Below are 17,536 nucleotides of genomic sequence, written 5' to 3'. Positions count from 1 at the left end.
GACTTAGTGGGACTCTTTCCTCCTCCCCATGTGAGAGTCTGTGCTTGTTTCTCAATAAATCTCCATCTTTTACTGTACCACTTTCTGTTCGTGGTTTCATTTTTCGACTCCACCTGGGCAAGAACCTGAGAATCATCCTGCCCAAAGGAACATCATGCATTCCAGTTCAATTTTCCCATTTCACTATGTTTCCCCACCATAGGGGGTGTAATTCAAACTAGGAAATCCATTCACACAGGTAAAAAAGAAGAAAGAAAGAAAGAAAGAAAGAAAGAAAGAAAGAAAGAAAGAAAGAAAGAAAGAAAGAAAGAAAGAAAGGAGGGAGGGAGGGAGGGAGGGAGGGAGGGAGGGAGGGAAGGAAGGAAGGAAGGAAGGAAGGAAGGAAGGAAGGAAGGAAGGAAGGAAGGAAGAGAAAGAAAGAAGAGGGAGAGAGAGAGAGAGAGAGAGAGAGAGAGAGAGAGAGAGAGAGAGAGAAAGATAGAAAGAAAGAAAGAAAGAAAGAAAGAAAGAAAGAAAGAAAGAAAGAAAGAAAGAAAGAAAGAAAGAGTCTACACCAGCAATGAAAACAAACATCTCTCATTTTATACTTAAGGGGTTTAACACCAATAAAGTTTAGACCATATTCCCCTGAAATATATGAGCATGATGCATAAGACATGTGGCAAGGAAATAACCAAACAATATGCCTAATTTGTTTCCTTGTACAACTAATCTTGTGGAATGTTCTAGAATTAAAAAAAAAAAATCTCTGCCACTTGCCTTCCAGCAAACACGATATAGATTAAATATTTTTGGTGAACTTTCAATGAAAGATTGATTTTAATTATATTAACTTCCTATGCAAATTGGACTTGAATCAGCCAATTCATTAATATCATATCTGGGGTAGCACAAGAAATACACCACCTAAATTTTATTTCTCATGCTTAGAATTCTGCAATATTACAGAATGCAAATTTTCAATTATGATACAAATTAACAGATTGTCTTATTACTTGATATAATGTTTGTTGTTAGCTGATGTACATACTTGCAAAAACTGTGCATACACAGAATTTCTTTCTCTTGTTGACATTAACAAGAAAAAATCTCTTATAAAGTTCCTTTCCATTTACAATTGTAAATGAGTCCTGAGAGTTTTTCCTCATTACGTGTGAATTTTTAATCATACAAAATGAATGCAGCATCACTTTTTGTTCTTGGGAGTGATGTGCTTTGTGATGAATACTTATTACCATAAATCTTCCTAAAAGAGCTCCTAATAGCATCCAATAACTCGTAACATCAGTGAGTAAAATTTAAAGTGGACTCTTTTCCACCAGCATTTATATCTGTAGCTGGCATCATCAATTTTCACAAGGACAATTTAAAACAAAAGCATGTAAAACCAATATCCATACCATCAGTAATGCAAAACACATTTTCTGCTGTTTTTCTCCTGAACACAATTCCACAATGCCCTTTATTTTGTTTGTTTGTTAGTCCCCACTCCTTCCTAATCTCTTTAGAGCCTGCTGCTCAATAATTATTTCCCTTTGCCTTGGTAAAATAAGTGGCACAGGGTGAAATTAGAATGCAGATTTGTCTCTATTCAAACCCAGCTTTTTTCCATAACATGTCTTTTTATGGTTATCTTAATTTCTCTTAAATGTATAGGCATGGTTTTGGTTCCTTCTACAAATAGACATGAGAGTATTTGCTCAAATATATAGTACAGATGCCTACAGCTGACCAATTCAGAAGAACCACATCACAGAAGACTTATCATTTCTTTTATAAAAGTAATTTCTACCTTTATATAGAAACCAAATTTGAGAGATTATAAGTTCTGATGTCATCCCTTTTTTAATATACTAGAAAATATATATTAAATTAAAATTAATTTAGATATATTGTCTTATGCTTAATATGTATTTTCAGGATAATATTTATTTACATTATTAAATAACTCAATTGCCCCTAAACATTTATATAGAAAATTGAAATATGGTGAAGTATTACTAATAGTACTTTCTTATCTATGATAAAGTATAAAATAAATGAGTTGAATATTTTTAAAACACAATATAAATAGAATATATAAAAACTATATATGCATGTTTATATATATGAACATATATACTAATTCAAATTTTAGAAATTATATAACATGTGTGTTTATTTTATATTGTTTAAATATATTTTTATTGCTTTCATAGAGGAAGGGAGAGGGAGAGAGAGACAGAAACATCAATGATGTGAGACAATCTTTGATCGGCTGCCTCCTATACACCCCACACTGGGGACCGAGCCTGCAACCATGGTATGTGCCCTGATCAGGAATCGAACGGTGACCACCTGGTTCATAATTTGATGCTCAACCGTTGAGCAACACCGGCTGGACTACGTATGTACTTTTTAAAATAGTTTAATTTATTTATTGTTTTTTGATACATTAAGAACAAGGTATAATACTGATTTAGTTCGTTGAAGCTATTGTGATGTTATAAAATCAAATTTCCCGTTGACATTTTCAGCAATATCAGCAGTGCTAATTATGTAGTGTAATAGGAAAAAAATAAAAACAGCAAAAAAACATAAAAAATTTAGGTTTGAGATATTGGAAATAAGTTATAAAGTACTACACTGGTAATACACTACTGTGGTGATGATAAGTACCAATTTCTAAGCAGGTGATTGTCACTCAGGGAATAAAGCTATTGAGAATATTATTAAGTTCCTACTCTTGGACAAGGTACCTGAGGGTATGTAAATGCAGGAAGAATCTCTGTGGGTCAAAATGGAAGCTGAGTTGCTATCAGTTCCCTTCATCTAAAATCGCCCAGCCACGGAATAAGAATAGAGGAATTGTACCACTGCTTCTGTATTCTCATGAATAATTGAATTTGGATTTGCAATGTACAGTTCAATGTAAGCTTCCTGCTAACCCTTCTCAAATTTTTTCATATAATTATCTATAATGGCAGAGGAGAGTAGGCCCTTATCCTAGGACTTGGGGAAATGGAACCAAGGAGACCCAAGAAGCATAATATCTCTGTGAAAACTTTAATTTATCTAAAATTTCATATAATTCTATATTTATAACATTTTCCATTTACCTAATGTAATAATGATTTGAAATTTTTAATTAAAGCCTTAATATCCCCCAATGTCACTATTGATTCTTCATAAAGATAAACCTATGAAAGTTCCTATGTGAGAGATATGATCTAAATATTTACTTTCAAATATCCTAAAACCTTGAAGCTCAAGGTTTCCAATGGTTATTAATTCATTGTGGTTTCCTTAATATGACATAAAATGACTTTGTGAAAATGTGTATTTGCTCAATAGGGAATATACCCAGAAAATTTTTTGGAAAATTTTATAGTTGTGTTGAATAAGATGTTTAGATTATGTGGGTTGTTATTCTGAATTACTTGATTAAAATCATTTTTTAAAAATTATATAAATGTAGGAGAAAATTATTAAAATACCTATCTATACTAATAAAAGAATAATATGCTAATTAGACTGGGAGACCTTCTGGACAAAGCCATGGTGGCAGGACCGAGGCAGAGGCGGTTAGGGGTGATCAGGCTGACAGGGGGACAGTTGGGGGTGAGCAGGGCCAGCAGGGAGGGACAGTTAGAGGTGACCAGGCCAGAAGGGGGTGCAGTTGGGGCGATCAGCCAGGCAGGCAGAGTGGTTAAGGGCAATCAGGTAGGCAGGCAGGTGAGTGGTTAGGAGCCAGCGGTCCCAGATTGCGAGAGGGATGTCCATCCCCCAAAGGGTCCCAAATTGGAGAGGGTGCAGGCTGGGCTGAGGGACACCCTTCCCCCCCACCCACCCCCAGGAACGAATTTCGTGCACCAGGGCACTAGTATAAATATATTTACAGATGTTACCTATATGCACATTTGCAATATACATAACTTAAAGTAAAACTAAGCCTTCTTTTTTTATATTATCAGATTTGAGTTAATCTTTATTCTATTATGAAAACACTTGAGAAAGAAGAGCAGATTATAAAATCTAAAGTTTTCTTTTTTATTATATACTAGAGGCCTGGTGCACAGTGGGGTCCAGCTGGTTCACCCCAATCAGGCCCTATAGGCCTGGGCTGGCAAGGAGGGAGGGGACGTGGGAGGTTGGCTGGCCGGCCCTGCCTCAATCAGGGTGGCGGGGAGGGGCCGATTGGGCGCAGGCCCGGCCAGGGGGAGGTGCCACAGGTGGTTGGCCAGCCAGCCCTGCGCCCTGGTCGAACTCCCAGTTGAACTCCCTGTAGAGGGGACAATTTGCATATTAGCCTTTTATTATATAGGATTAGTTTCCATTATATTTTCCTTTTTGCAGGACTAATATGTGCTAATAAAATATACTCTTATGATGTTTTATTATAAGCACTGCTCTGTGGCAGATGATAACATCTAGCTATGCTAGTATTCACATATAAACATGTTTATCCCTTTAAAAATTATAAAATGTAGATTTCTTACATGATTTTGTCAAATTCTGCATTAAAAATGTTAATAGGGTCCCTAAATTTATCCATAATTTTAAAATGTTCTGATAATTATTCTGCCTAATAGATTTAAATGAATTATACTGTTTAATCTCCTTTATATTTAAAATAATAGACTATTTCACCACAACATAATTTTAATTTTTACTGTATCTTCTTTTGTTGAAATAAATGTGCAATTAGATCATTTGCAATGAGCTAAAAACAACCCTTTTTAAAAAGGATATGTCTTTTATCTTGTCAGTTTTACATTTCCTGGGAAATGGGAAAGCTGTACTCATTTATGCCGTCAGTGAACACCTCATGCCTCTTGGGTAGGTCCTGGAGAAAGATTCGGTAGGGGCGGGGTTGGGGGTGGGGGAAGAGATCAACCAAAGAATTTGTATGCATCTATGCATAAACCATGTACACAGACAATAGGGTGGTGAAGGCCTGGGGTGGGGTTAGGCTAGAGGGGCCAATAGAGAAATAAGGGGACATATGTAATACTTTCAACAATAAAGATTTAAATATATATATTATAATAAAAATAAATGAATAAATAAAAAGAAAAAGAAATGCCCTCAAGAGAAATCCTGTTTATTAGAGAAAAGAAGCAAGTGCCAGACATCAAAGTTACTAACTCATTCTTGTTCCTCTAGATAGGCATCTTATAAGAGGTGGCACTAATCTGAGTCTCATGAAAGTAAGAAACAAAAATCAGAGAAAAGCTGTCCCCCTCCCCCCCCCAGTGCCTGGTTCCTCACCATTATTGTATACAGCAGACAGTGGTCAGATAAGAAGTTCAACAGAGGAAATAAACCTGTTCTCTGCAAAAGTTCAAGGAGATGCATTGGCGTTTGGAGTGATGGGGCAAATGGCATATTATTTTCATTTTAGAGAAGTTTCTCTAGCGACCCCGCTGAAAGTGAGCTGTAAGAAAGCAGCAGGAGCCAAGGAGATCCATGCAAAGCCTGTTATATTCCAAACAGAAATTATAGGGACCTGAATAAAGTGAGTGGGAATGTAGAGGAGGGAATAATGAGAAGATATTCTAGAAGATGACTTAATGGCCCACTGAGGTGGGGATGGGAGAGAAGGAAGAATCTAGGATAAGCATATGGATTTGGCTGGGATGATTGGACAGATAGTGGTTCTCTTCACAGAGCTGGGGCAAAACAGATTGATGGTCTTGTAAGAAGGTTAAGGATGAGTTTTATTTTGATCATGTTGAACTTGAAATAAAAGTCCAACAAGAGGCTGGGCGTACTGTCAACTTGGAAAGAAAAAGGTGGCATGACAGTACACAGCTAGTAGTGGTAACAGTGATAATTGTAGCCAGCGACGGACCTTAAATGATACAACAGACATCAAATGAGAAAAAAAAGAGCAAATGGCAGAACCTTAGATGACACCCATATTTAAGGACTTGGTGAGGAAAGAAGCAGCTGTGAAAGAGAATGATAAATATAGAAGCTCTCTTTTTGCACCCACCAAAAAAAGAGCTCCTATAAAAGAGCTTCTATACACCGCTTTCCCGAACAAATGAATATTGTCAGCTACACAGAATTTCCTTGGAAAGACGTCCATATATTTCAGTGATGCCATCATTGCTCAGAGCACTTTATTAGGTTCTTTTTCATCTTACCTCTGGATCGGCAGCATTTTATTTTCAATATTGTCAATGGTGGCAAAGTTTTATCCTTTTATAATAAATGCATTTCTTTAGAAAGAGCTCAGACATCAACAAGATGTAACTACCTAGTAATGACCCTTATTCTTCTTCAAATGCATTCGAAACTGACTGTAAAGGCGATTTCAATGTGATGAGTTTAAAATTAAAAGCCACATCTCAATGATCTTCAAAAAAGTATATGTTCTCCCGAAGTAACTTATTTGAAAGGCAATTTAATATGTAAGTTTATTATATTATTTATAGGATTATAGTAATCCCTTATCCATTACTGTATTAAATAATCTTACCTCTAAATAATATTACTGAATCTACACAATGTAATGTGGCTCCTGTCTTTTATACAAACCTGTCAACTGTCTTATTGAGATTAATGACTCAATGTAAATGCAGACCCCATTTTAAAATTTCATTAAAATTCTTACATGCGCTTACATTTTCAGACATCACTTTATTGCTTTTGCACTACTGGCTAATTTTAATTTGCATGAGTTGTCCATCTTATTATAAAGACGTTGAGCGAATATGTCACCTGCTTTAACAGTTAACAGCTCTTGGCAATCCTTTTCTTATTTCTCTCTTAAATTCTGTCCACTGCTGTAACTTAAAGGCACTTCCAATATAATTAGTCATCAATCTAAGACATATTTATTTATTTTAGAAACCCTAAGTTGCAAAGATTACCTAGTATGTACCAAGAAACCAACCAATTGTGAGAGTAAAATAAAGTGGGTATGGTTTCTAACTTTGACCAGCTCATAAGATAATACTTTAGAGGCAGCATTGGACAGCAAGTCCTTAAATCTCTGAATAAACTAGTCAGACAACCAAGACTTCATTTTACCCTTTATCATGTTAAAGAACTTTATGGTGGATATCTAAGATTCCTGGACTTTGAAGTACAAGTTTAGACCAGGCTCACAATTCTAATGCTCTAACTTTATACGTATAGCATGAAGTGTATTACTATTAGGAAAGATCTTTAAACCCATATAGTAGTTGTCTTAATTCTGAAAGTTAATTTCTAGGAAAAATATTACAATTTTGATTTTAGCCCTTATGTTTATTTTTGGCATGCAAACATTAAACATTTGGCTTATGAAACATTAACAAATATTTCTTTTTAGTATGACTTCAAATAGTATAATTATAATGTATCTATAACCTTCTCTTTATCAGAAAAACAATTGCTAAATAAACTATTTAAAGCCAATAAACTGCCCGGCTAGCATACCCCAAAGTTTGGATATGACGTATTCTCAAGTCAGCATTTGAAAATGTTAAAACAAAGGCTGTTTGACCCTGTACAAAAGAGTCTTGATTGGCTAAAATATTAGAAGAGGTGATTGCTAAGATTCCTACTAACTCTATGATATTATGGTTTCCCTCCATATAATTTAAACTGGAACTGTTAATACTAAGTTCATCTTTCTTTCTAAAACCCTGTGCTAGGCTATTCTTATACATTAACTTAACTGTCGTGCTTAAATTCTGTGAAGTCCTGGATTATGTTTAATTCATCTTTTTAGCTCAGGTAGAGCATTCTGTAGACAGATACAGAAATGTTGGCCTTGTCAGAACCTTTCCACACACACAAAAAAAGGTGAGGAAATGATGAGACTCTGGTGCCAGTTACTGGTGAATTGTGTTTTATCTTGATCACTGGATACTTGATGCTGACAAAATTTGAAGTTTCAAACCCTTTCTACTGAAGGCTTACATGTGTTTCTGTACCTCTCATGCCTTGTGATTCTTTTCTGCCTATCCATCCCTAAGCACGTGATGTTCTTCCACAATCTCTGATTCTATAGTCTCCTAGATGGTTTCTAACATAACATTATAGATTAGACAAAACTGCCACAGCCGCACATTTTAACCAGATGCACAGACTTTTCCTTGCTGAGCCCTTCACTGACTGTATAGTCATCAGAGTAAATTGTTAAGGTATCTTAACCTTCTCCTTACCTTAACAAAGTATCTGCCCTCATGTAGACACCAAATGAAATGCTTTAATTAAAAACATTCTGCAGGTATCCATATGAATGCAACAACAAAGGAATAAAACTTTATGGTGTGAAGGAAATGTTTGGTGCATTTACTCTTCTAGCCTAAAAATTATGATGTCATGCTTTACGCACTACTGAATAAATGAATGGAGACAAGAGAATAATTCTGGCACATTTATGATTGCATGAGAAGCACTTATTAGAGAAACACTAAAATGCAGAAGTAAATCATTATATAGGTAGCATTTTTAGGGCTATTCAGCCATTTGGTAAATAAATAGCAAATACGGGATCTTATAAAAGAAGAAAGAAAGAGAAGATGAACAAGGCAGGTAACATTGTTTAAGCTTAAGTTATATGCCAGACACCATACTGGTCCCATCTTGCATCTTAAAATGAGATTATTACAATTCATGGCCTCAGACACATGTATCAGTGATACTGTGGGTTACACACAGACTGCTAGTGGTTGGCTCAGCTTTCTCCCAGTTTTCTATTGCAGGGACTTTCTTTTGGAACAAAGATGCCTGGGTTTGAATTAGTCTCTTGAGTTTGGAGGTATTTGAATCTCAAGTTCCCATTCATCATTCAGTGACCACTCACCCCATAATATAAGACAGAGTCCCTACTCCAACCCCAATTCCATGAAACCCCATAAACAGCCTACACTCTGCTTGTTCTATATATTAGTTGGAATACGTTATGCCTTGGTAACCAGTTCCAAATTCTCAGTGGTTTATCTCAACAAGAATTGTTTTCTCTCGAATAATACAGGCCCAGCAAAAGTTGGTAGTTGGGCTGATAATCACTCAGGTCCCAGTAGGATACCAAAGTTCTACCTCCATAGAAGCCCCTATGAATACCACAGCAGAGGGAAAGAGTGATGCAGAGTCTTATTCTGGTAGTTAAATGCAGCCATTTAAAATTGCACTCAGTGCTCCTGCAAATATTTCAATAAGCAAGCCTGTCCATGGCCATGTCCTAGTTCTAAGAGAAAGGAACTATAATACTGCCATAATCCATAAGGAGCTGGAAAAAGCAAATGTTGTGGACAGCCCTACCAACAGCCAGTCCCCAACACCCCCACAACTACTAAAACCACCAACACTCTATACCCACAGACAGACAGACAGACACCCTCTTTCTCCTGTCTCTCTCAATTAGGAGAGAAGGGAGCAAATGAATGTTACATTTATTTGTCTCACTGATCACAACAGACAATGAGATAAGTGTTAATAACCTGCACTTCTCAAATGAGAGAACTGAGGCTTATAGAGATCCAGGAACTTGCACATAATCACACATTGTAAGGGCTTGACATTTAAACCCAGATCATTTTGGCTTAAAACCCCTAGTGAATCATTTCCACAAGAAAAAGTTCAAACTCTACATAGTCTTCTAAGATTTGCTCTTTCGTCACTCTCTGGAGTCACTTCTATAGAGCCATAAGAAAGAAAAAAAACTTTTTATGATTTTTGGCTTCTTTTTTGCTATATCTTTACTCATGTGGCAACTCCATTTTAGACCACTCATTTCTCCTGTCCTCCAGACAAATGTTAATCTACTTTTAAGACACAGTTCACAAATCCATGTCCTCTATGAAGGCTTTTCTTATTTTTACTCTCACACAAAAGTTAAACTGTTTCTTACATTTCATTGTACCTTGTGTATACTTTTATTGAACTCATTTTGTTGCATTTACTGTCTTTCATACCTTCCATTATTATAGGCAAGATGCCTTGAGGATATCTCTCATTATGATAATTGAGCGTGTTTCTGTATTGATGGTTAATACACATGTTGTTATTGTATGTTGAGTGAATACAGAATAAACATGTAGTGAAGAAGTAAGGCATGGACTCTGGAAGCCAGACTGTCTCCACTGGAAATCTGCTGCCATCATTACCATTTTCTGACATTGTCCAAATTAACCTTTCTGTGTTTCAGTTTCTTCATCTGTAAAATTAAGGTATAATATCATCTCTCTATGGTTCTGTGAGGGTTATTGTGAGGATTGAATAAAAATGTATGTAAAGGTTCTAATAGAGTAATTATTAAAATGAAAAAAATGGCAGTGGTGATAGCTGCTGTAGTGCTGCTACTAATACAGGTAATCTGTGATATCTCACGCCAATACTTTGAAGCTATTATAAATTTATGTCTGTAGATAAGACCTATTCCAAATGATAACAGGTCAAAATTACACAGAACTGGGTAAATCATTATAATCCTAACATTCAATCTATGCATTCGAAAGGATATATATATAGTGACCAATTTATACTAAAAATATATCTTGGTCCAGAGGTTGGATCATTCAGGTATGGTTTTTTTTTATTTTTTGCCTCATTTGCTATCTGTTCATGTAAAATGACTTCCTCTTGTAGTAGTACTAATGGGTATGAAGAGTTCAACAACAGCCCTCAAACAATAAGTTTATAAACTTAGAATATTCTTCCCATCCTTTACAACTGCAGACAGGGAGGGAATAGCCATAGAAGAAAGAAAAAGTGCTTGAGTAACAGAAGAGAGTTACTTAGCCTGAAACATATCACTTTTTCCTAACATTAGGGTGGGTCCTTGAAAAAAAAAGCTTCAAGGAAATTGTAGAAAATTCATAGATATTTGCAGGCATTCTAGAGCACTTGCACAAAGTCATTCTTGAGCATTTACTGCCTATAGTTTCTGCATGATATGAGTTGAGCTGTTTAATATCAACAAGAACAAAAATAGAAATAAAAGAAAACCTGCTCTATAAGGAGCAAATTTTGGATTTTAAAAAACCTTTCTGACAAAGACTCAAGGGTCCAGATCATTGGAGGATTACAAAATCAAAGAAAAGGCTTCAAAAATAAGAGAAAAAGCAAATAGGATAAACACAGACATGCCACTGAGATTTCTGGCTAATATTTCCTTGGTCTATAGCCATGATGGCCTTGATCATTAATGCTAGAATCACACTATGGAAATGACTACTTATTAGCTAGAGTTTAAAGAATGTGAATATGAGGATTTAGATGTGCCATTGCCAAGCTGCCTGTAGGGCATTTTATAGGTGGTGATAAGTTTTCATTTAATTTTTTTAATATTGCACTACAGAACCTTTTCTCATATCATGAAGGGGAGGTTTTAAACTTGGAGAACCAGAGTTATGTATTTCCTTTACTTTTCTCATTTTTATTGATTTTAGAGAGAAAGAGAAAGGCAGGAGAGAACGGGAGAGAGAAACATCAGTTGCCTCCTGTGGCACCCCAACCAGAGATGGAACCCACAACCTGGGAAGGTATCCGGACTGGGAATCAAACCCACAATCTTTCAGTGTACAGGACGATGCTCCAACCAAGTGAGCCACACTGGCCAGGGTGAGTTATGTATTGTCCATCACTTAAGCCATATAATTTTGGTTTATTAATAGGGACCAAAATATATACTCTGCACACCTAATTTTACAAAAGTTGGAACATCATTTGGTACTACAATAATGTTGCACAAAGTAAATAAAGCAATAAATAAAGCTTTATTGAAATAAGTGAGTGAATGAATAAATTATTAAAACAACTTAGGAATAGCAATTAATTCACTTTAAATGTTTTAAATTTATTTAATTATAATTGATATATAGTATTATATTAATTTCAGGTGTACAACATAGTGATTTGACATTTATATACCTTATAAAGTAATCACCACAATAAGTCTAGTAAGTATCTAAGATGGTCTAACGTAACCATCACTTTAAATATTAAACATGCTACTAATGTGAAATTAGGAAAAAATTGAAATAATAATCTTGACACAAATTGTTCAGTGCTAGAAAAATGACTGTGAGTATTATGAACATGGCCATTGTCTACGTAACATTGCATTTTTTATTATTAGCCAAGACCCAATGCTTTGTAAAAGTAATAAAACAACAATCCATTTATCTATGCATGCTTTGTAAAAAATATATATATATACAGATATTTTATTTATTTCATATATTGCAGATATAGTTGGATTTTGTAAAAGAATTTTATTTTCTGTTAAATGAAAGAGTCAGGAAAGCCAGAGTACACCATGACAGAATCCTTCGTTGGAGGGAAGGGAGCTAAATATAACAAATATGGTTTGATTCCTTCAAGAAACTTTTATTAGAATTAAAGAAAGTTTGGATTTTATAGCTATATGCTCTTAGGTAATGAAAGGAACTATTTTAGAAAGACATTGTCTTCAAATGCATTAAAATGTTTATGGATGCTACTCATAAGAGATTGACTCAAATATTTTTTAATCAAGAAGTACCTAACACTTCCATACCATGAATTAAATCTTAAATTTATGAACGATGTTGCATTATAAACAAATGCCTACTTACTAATTTTCCTGAAAATTGGCAACATTTAAAACCCCATTTTCAATTGCATATTAAGCCTTTCTTTGTCCTTGAAGTCATAAATGATCTCATGATCTTCTAATTTCCAATAGGGCATTCTACTTCTTTTTGCATATCTCTCACCTAATGTTGTACTTAGGTGTGTAGCTGTCATATCTGCTCTAGTATACTGCACCTCCTTAAAGATGAGCAGTAGCATTCATCATTTTTTTATACCTTACAGTGTGTGTCAATGCCTTGCCTACAGTGAATGCTCAATAACTATTTCCGGCATCAAAGACTGAAGGAGAAAAAAAATGATCAAAATTCAGACTGCTGCCCTGGAGAAAACTGAATGTAACTCCCTGGTAATAATCCTCTACATCCAGAGTTGATTTTGAAGCAAAATAACTTCTTCACTAGGAGGAATTCACACAGATAGAAAAGCACTGCCACTGACCTTCTGAAGAGCTGCTTCTTTGTTTATAAGGGTGTCAGAATCACTGAAGGAGCTTTTCTTTTTTAAAACACATATAATCAAACTGCTCTCTCCACCCCAGAGTTGTTTGTATGCTGAGAGGATGGGTAAGGCAAGTGGTGAAAATTCAGGATATGAATATTTTGAAAAAATTCTCTGGTTGATACTAAAGTTGACTTCTTTCCTCTGTGTAATATTGTCCTAGATTTGGCTTAAATAAAAAAGTCATATGGAAAATTCCATGCAGATTACCTAGAAGTAACTTATTTTCCCCAAGGATCTTTGTGACCTTGGTCAGCAGTGTCTATTTCAGTATATACTAGTAGGATTATATCACTGACACACACATTGATATGTAAAACTACCTTAGTAGATATGTAGCATTAATAGTCTATTACTGTCAATGTTACCCATGATTTATACCGGATAAGTCCATTGGAGCAGATATAAGACTTCACAGGAGAAACACCAAATTATCTTAACACTAATTATATCCAATTCTAAAAATACGTTTTTATTTAAAAATGAAAATTTTAATAATACCGAGAGAACTCTGTAACTCCAAAGAACAACATTAAAATAATGGTAATTCAAATTTTATTTTGAATACAACTAAGATTTTCACCATATTGTTCCATTAATTTATCTGAAAACTTAACTGATTTGGTGTTTAATTTCAAAACGCATTTTTTAAAATTTTTATGGCTGTAAAAATTATGTTCAAGATACTTATACTAGTCAAGTCAGTCAAATAAATTAGAAAACAGAGGGCTGCAATGTACAGCCTGGTGATGATACTTATGATACTGTATTGTATATTTTAAAGTTTCTAAGAGAGTAAAACTTAAAAGTTTTCATTACAAGGAAGAAATTTTCTGTAATTATGTGAGGTGACTGATGTTTGGTAGACTTATTGTGGTGATCATTTCACAATCTATACAAATACCAAATCATTATGTTGTACACCTGAAATAATATTAAAAAGGGGAAAGAAAATAGAACAGGATTCAAATATATTGATTTTAGCTACTACTCTCCATAGACTGATAGGTATATTGACATACCGTGCTTCATGTAATCTTACCAACAACCCTCTGAGATGAGTATTGCAACCCCATTTTATAGAGGAGAACGTTAAGGCTCTGGGGAGGTGGTGAACTGATGTGCAAGTTCATCTACTTAATAGTGACCGAATCAAAATTGAATAGTGGAAATCAAGTCTGATTTCCACTATTATTGTAAATCAGGGGTTTGCAAACAATGACTCAGAGGCCAGATTTAGCCTGCCTTTTGTTTCTGTATAGCCTGGGAGCTAAGAATGATTTTACATTTTAAATTACTTTTTTTAATACAAAAGAAGAATCTTTCCTGACACATAAAAATTATATGAAATTTAAATTTCAGTGTCCACAAGTAAAATTGTATTGGAACAATGCCATCTCCATCTATATAACTGTTGTCTGTGTCTATGTTCACACTACAGCATCAGAATTGAGTAGTTATCATAGAGACTATATGGCCTGCAAAGATGAAAATATTTTCTATTTGACCCCTCACAGAAAAAGTTAGCAGAGCCCAGAGATATGTTATTGTTTCTTTATTAATGCACGTTTGTGCGCATAGATGTGGCCTAAATATAAAGTGGATCCGTAGGAAAAATAAAGTGAAGAAAGCAATATTCCAAAGATACTGATGAGTAATATTTTTTAAGAGCAATAACGCATCCGTGATAAGCACTCACTCTGCATTTCCTTTCCATGCATTTTAGAGTTCATTGGTTTGAAAGCTTCTTTGAAGGCATGTGGCACTTAATTCATGCATGCATTAAACCTTTACTTGGCCTGAGTATTGTGAAAAAGATCTTGGAGGCAATTTATCACATAAGAATCTGTCACTGATTAACTCTTTTTCAGATGTGTCTTGGAGCAGAAAAGTGAAGTAGAAAGTGACAATTCTGACAATATTCCTACCAAAGAGAAGAGAATGTGCCAACTGGTGCTAAAAGGATTTGTAGTCTCTGCTACAGTATGTTCTTTCCTGAGGCTCAACTCAGAACCTCACTCCCCCTCCCCCCACAACCAGGTTTTGTGGAGCCTGACACTTATAAACATTGAGGGACCCTTTTAAGAAAAATACAAATTACACAGAAAATTAAACATAAGGTCTTGGAAGGAACCCAGACAAGTAAGGCACCCTTAAAATTAATATTCTTTAGCTTCAAGAAAACCATCTTTTGCCTCAACAGAAAAGAGACCAGATAGAAGCATCTTAGAGGACAATACATCTGTGATACAAAAGTGTAAATGTAATAGATTCTATTGTAAAGCAAAGTTTCTATAGTTGAACAGCATTCTGAATTAGGAAAGGGCCTTTTATGTAATTTTTACTTCTTCAGCAAGTAAGGTCCTGCTGGATCTTCCCCATTTTCTCAGAAAAATGTCCAGCTGAGAAACAAACAGCCACACTAGGACACAAAAGAGATGGCAGCGAAGTTATCTCTTCCAAGTTTCACTTCAGTTCCCCCTGCTCTGCTCCCTGCCTGTCCTTTTGAGGAACTGGAGCGGACAGGAGCACTCTGAGGGGCCCACTGAGCGCCCAGAGCTTCAGAGAGTCAGCCAGCCCGTCTCGCCCACTTCAGGACAACCGCCAGCTCTGCCGGGCTCTCACCCTTTTCTTTGCGTACTTCGATGTTCCTTCATCCTCTTCCCCTTTGATTCCAGATTTCTTCCAAACCCAAGATTTTTTTTTTCTTTTTTGTCAGAAGTCATTGACAAAAGAACTGGAGCCAGAATAAAACAGGCAAGAAGCGAACCAGATGGTAAAAAGTAAAAGTGAGGACTAGGCCTGGCTGAAGTCAGCTCTGAAAAAGCCAGGTGAGAAAGTCTAAAGGCCCCAGTGATGACCCTGCTGACTGAAGTGGTCGTGGCGACACCCAGGAAGGAAGATGAAGGGGTGGCTGCCTATTTTCCTTTGAGTTTGACAAACACTTTCAAATGCCAAAGCGAAGCATTAAAGGATAAGGTCTGAGCTGAAGATAATTCAGCCTGAATACCAGTTTCTTTGCTTACTAGCTATTAAAACTCTCAAAAACCAGGGCCCCTTGCTTGTTAACTTCTGTTGCTTTCACCACTAGCAGGTAGGGCAGGATCAGGGAGGGGAGGAGAGAGATGCAGGCACTTACTCTTCCAGGTCTCCCTGAAAGGCCCTGTTCTCTATAACTACTGCTCCCACTGGCTGGCCCCTCCTTCCCACACCCATCCCTCCACCCACACCCACACCCCCTTGCCCCTTAACACTGAGGGAAGTGATAGCTCACTAAAACTCTACACCTCCGGGTGCCTCACTCAATGTTCATTTCGTTCTTTTTGTTTTACAAAAAGCTACAAGTTTACTGACATAATATAGTCTAACACGTATTAAAGTTTCAAGGAGGACATTTCAAATCTCAAATAAGAGATCACAATACTCACTATTATTTCAGAACTGGAAAAGGGTGGTGGTGGTGATGCACAGTTTTCAGCCCAAAATGAACATGCAGAAACCGTTTACTTTGGTAGATCTGTGTTGATGCCATATTTCTCTTTGAGAAACTTCAACTGTTCTTCCTTCTTTGTGTCCCTCTTCCCAAAAGCCCTGTTGGTGGCAGAGTATCTGTTACAGACCTTGAGTCCTGAGGAATCACACCCATTTTTTGCATCAAAGCTCTCTTCTTACACCCTAGATTAGAACCTGTTCTGGTTTCGGGTGTGTTCTCCACTCTTATTTGATGAATAAGGTCCGCATTTCCCAACTATACATTTCTTCCGCTGTGACTTTGTAGGGAAAATTGTTTATGTACAAAATCTGACTTACTTCAGGTGGAAGTTGAATGTTCACCCTCTTGGATTCTTGCAATGCCCTCTGGGTGGGCTGATGGGGTACTGCAACAAATACTGAATTCCTCCTCCCTCTTCCAGAACCTGCTCAGCTCCTAGTTTAATGGGGCGTTACATGCAGGACATAAACATCTGGGCTCCAACGGAAGCTGTTATAACACTCAGGTTCATGTGGAGACGTGTTGATGTCTCCTTTGGAAAGGACTTTGAGGCAAAGCCATTTTAGTTTTTTTAAGTAGCCCCTTTATTACTGCCCATGATTCTTTAAAATCCAGTTCCTTCATTAAATTACCTTCATTTGAACCAACTGAATTAAATTAGAGCTGGGCTCCCGCCTGATATAGATTTCATGTCTAAAAGAACTGTGGTTTTTCTGTTGGTTGGTTGATAGTCTATACTCAACCAAATTGTATTTACCTTACTTTGTAAGGTCATTGTATATCAAGAAAGGTTCCCTACTTTCTCCAAACCAAGATTTTCAGAAAAACACATATAACCAGGAAGTAGTCATGAAGAAATAGGACTTTCTTCTAAGGCAGTGGTTCTCAACCTTGGCTGCACATTAGAATCACCTGGGAATCTTTTAAAATCCTGATTTCTGGGCCTCATCTCCGAAATCTGGTTCTTTGTACTAATGTGTGGCCCAA

General features: G+C 36.1%; 1 pseudogene; it reads right to left on the bottom strand.

Annotated features, from left to right (window-relative positions):
- Positions 1 to 16,559: 16,559 nt before the first annotated feature.
- The window catches only part of LOC102441208, a 14,258-nt pseudogene continuing 13,281 nt past the window's right edge, over positions 16,560 to 17,536 (bottom strand).

The sequence above is a fragment of the Myotis lucifugus genome, unplaced genomic scaffold, assembly GCF_000147115.1.
Source record: "Myotis lucifugus unplaced genomic scaffold, Myoluc2.0 scaffold_64, whole genome shotgun sequence".
Lineage (NCBI taxonomy): Eukaryota > Metazoa > Chordata > Mammalia > Chiroptera > Vespertilionidae > Myotis > Myotis lucifugus.
Note: the sequence above shows the minus strand (reverse complement) of the source record. Positions and strands in the feature narration are given on the sequence as shown.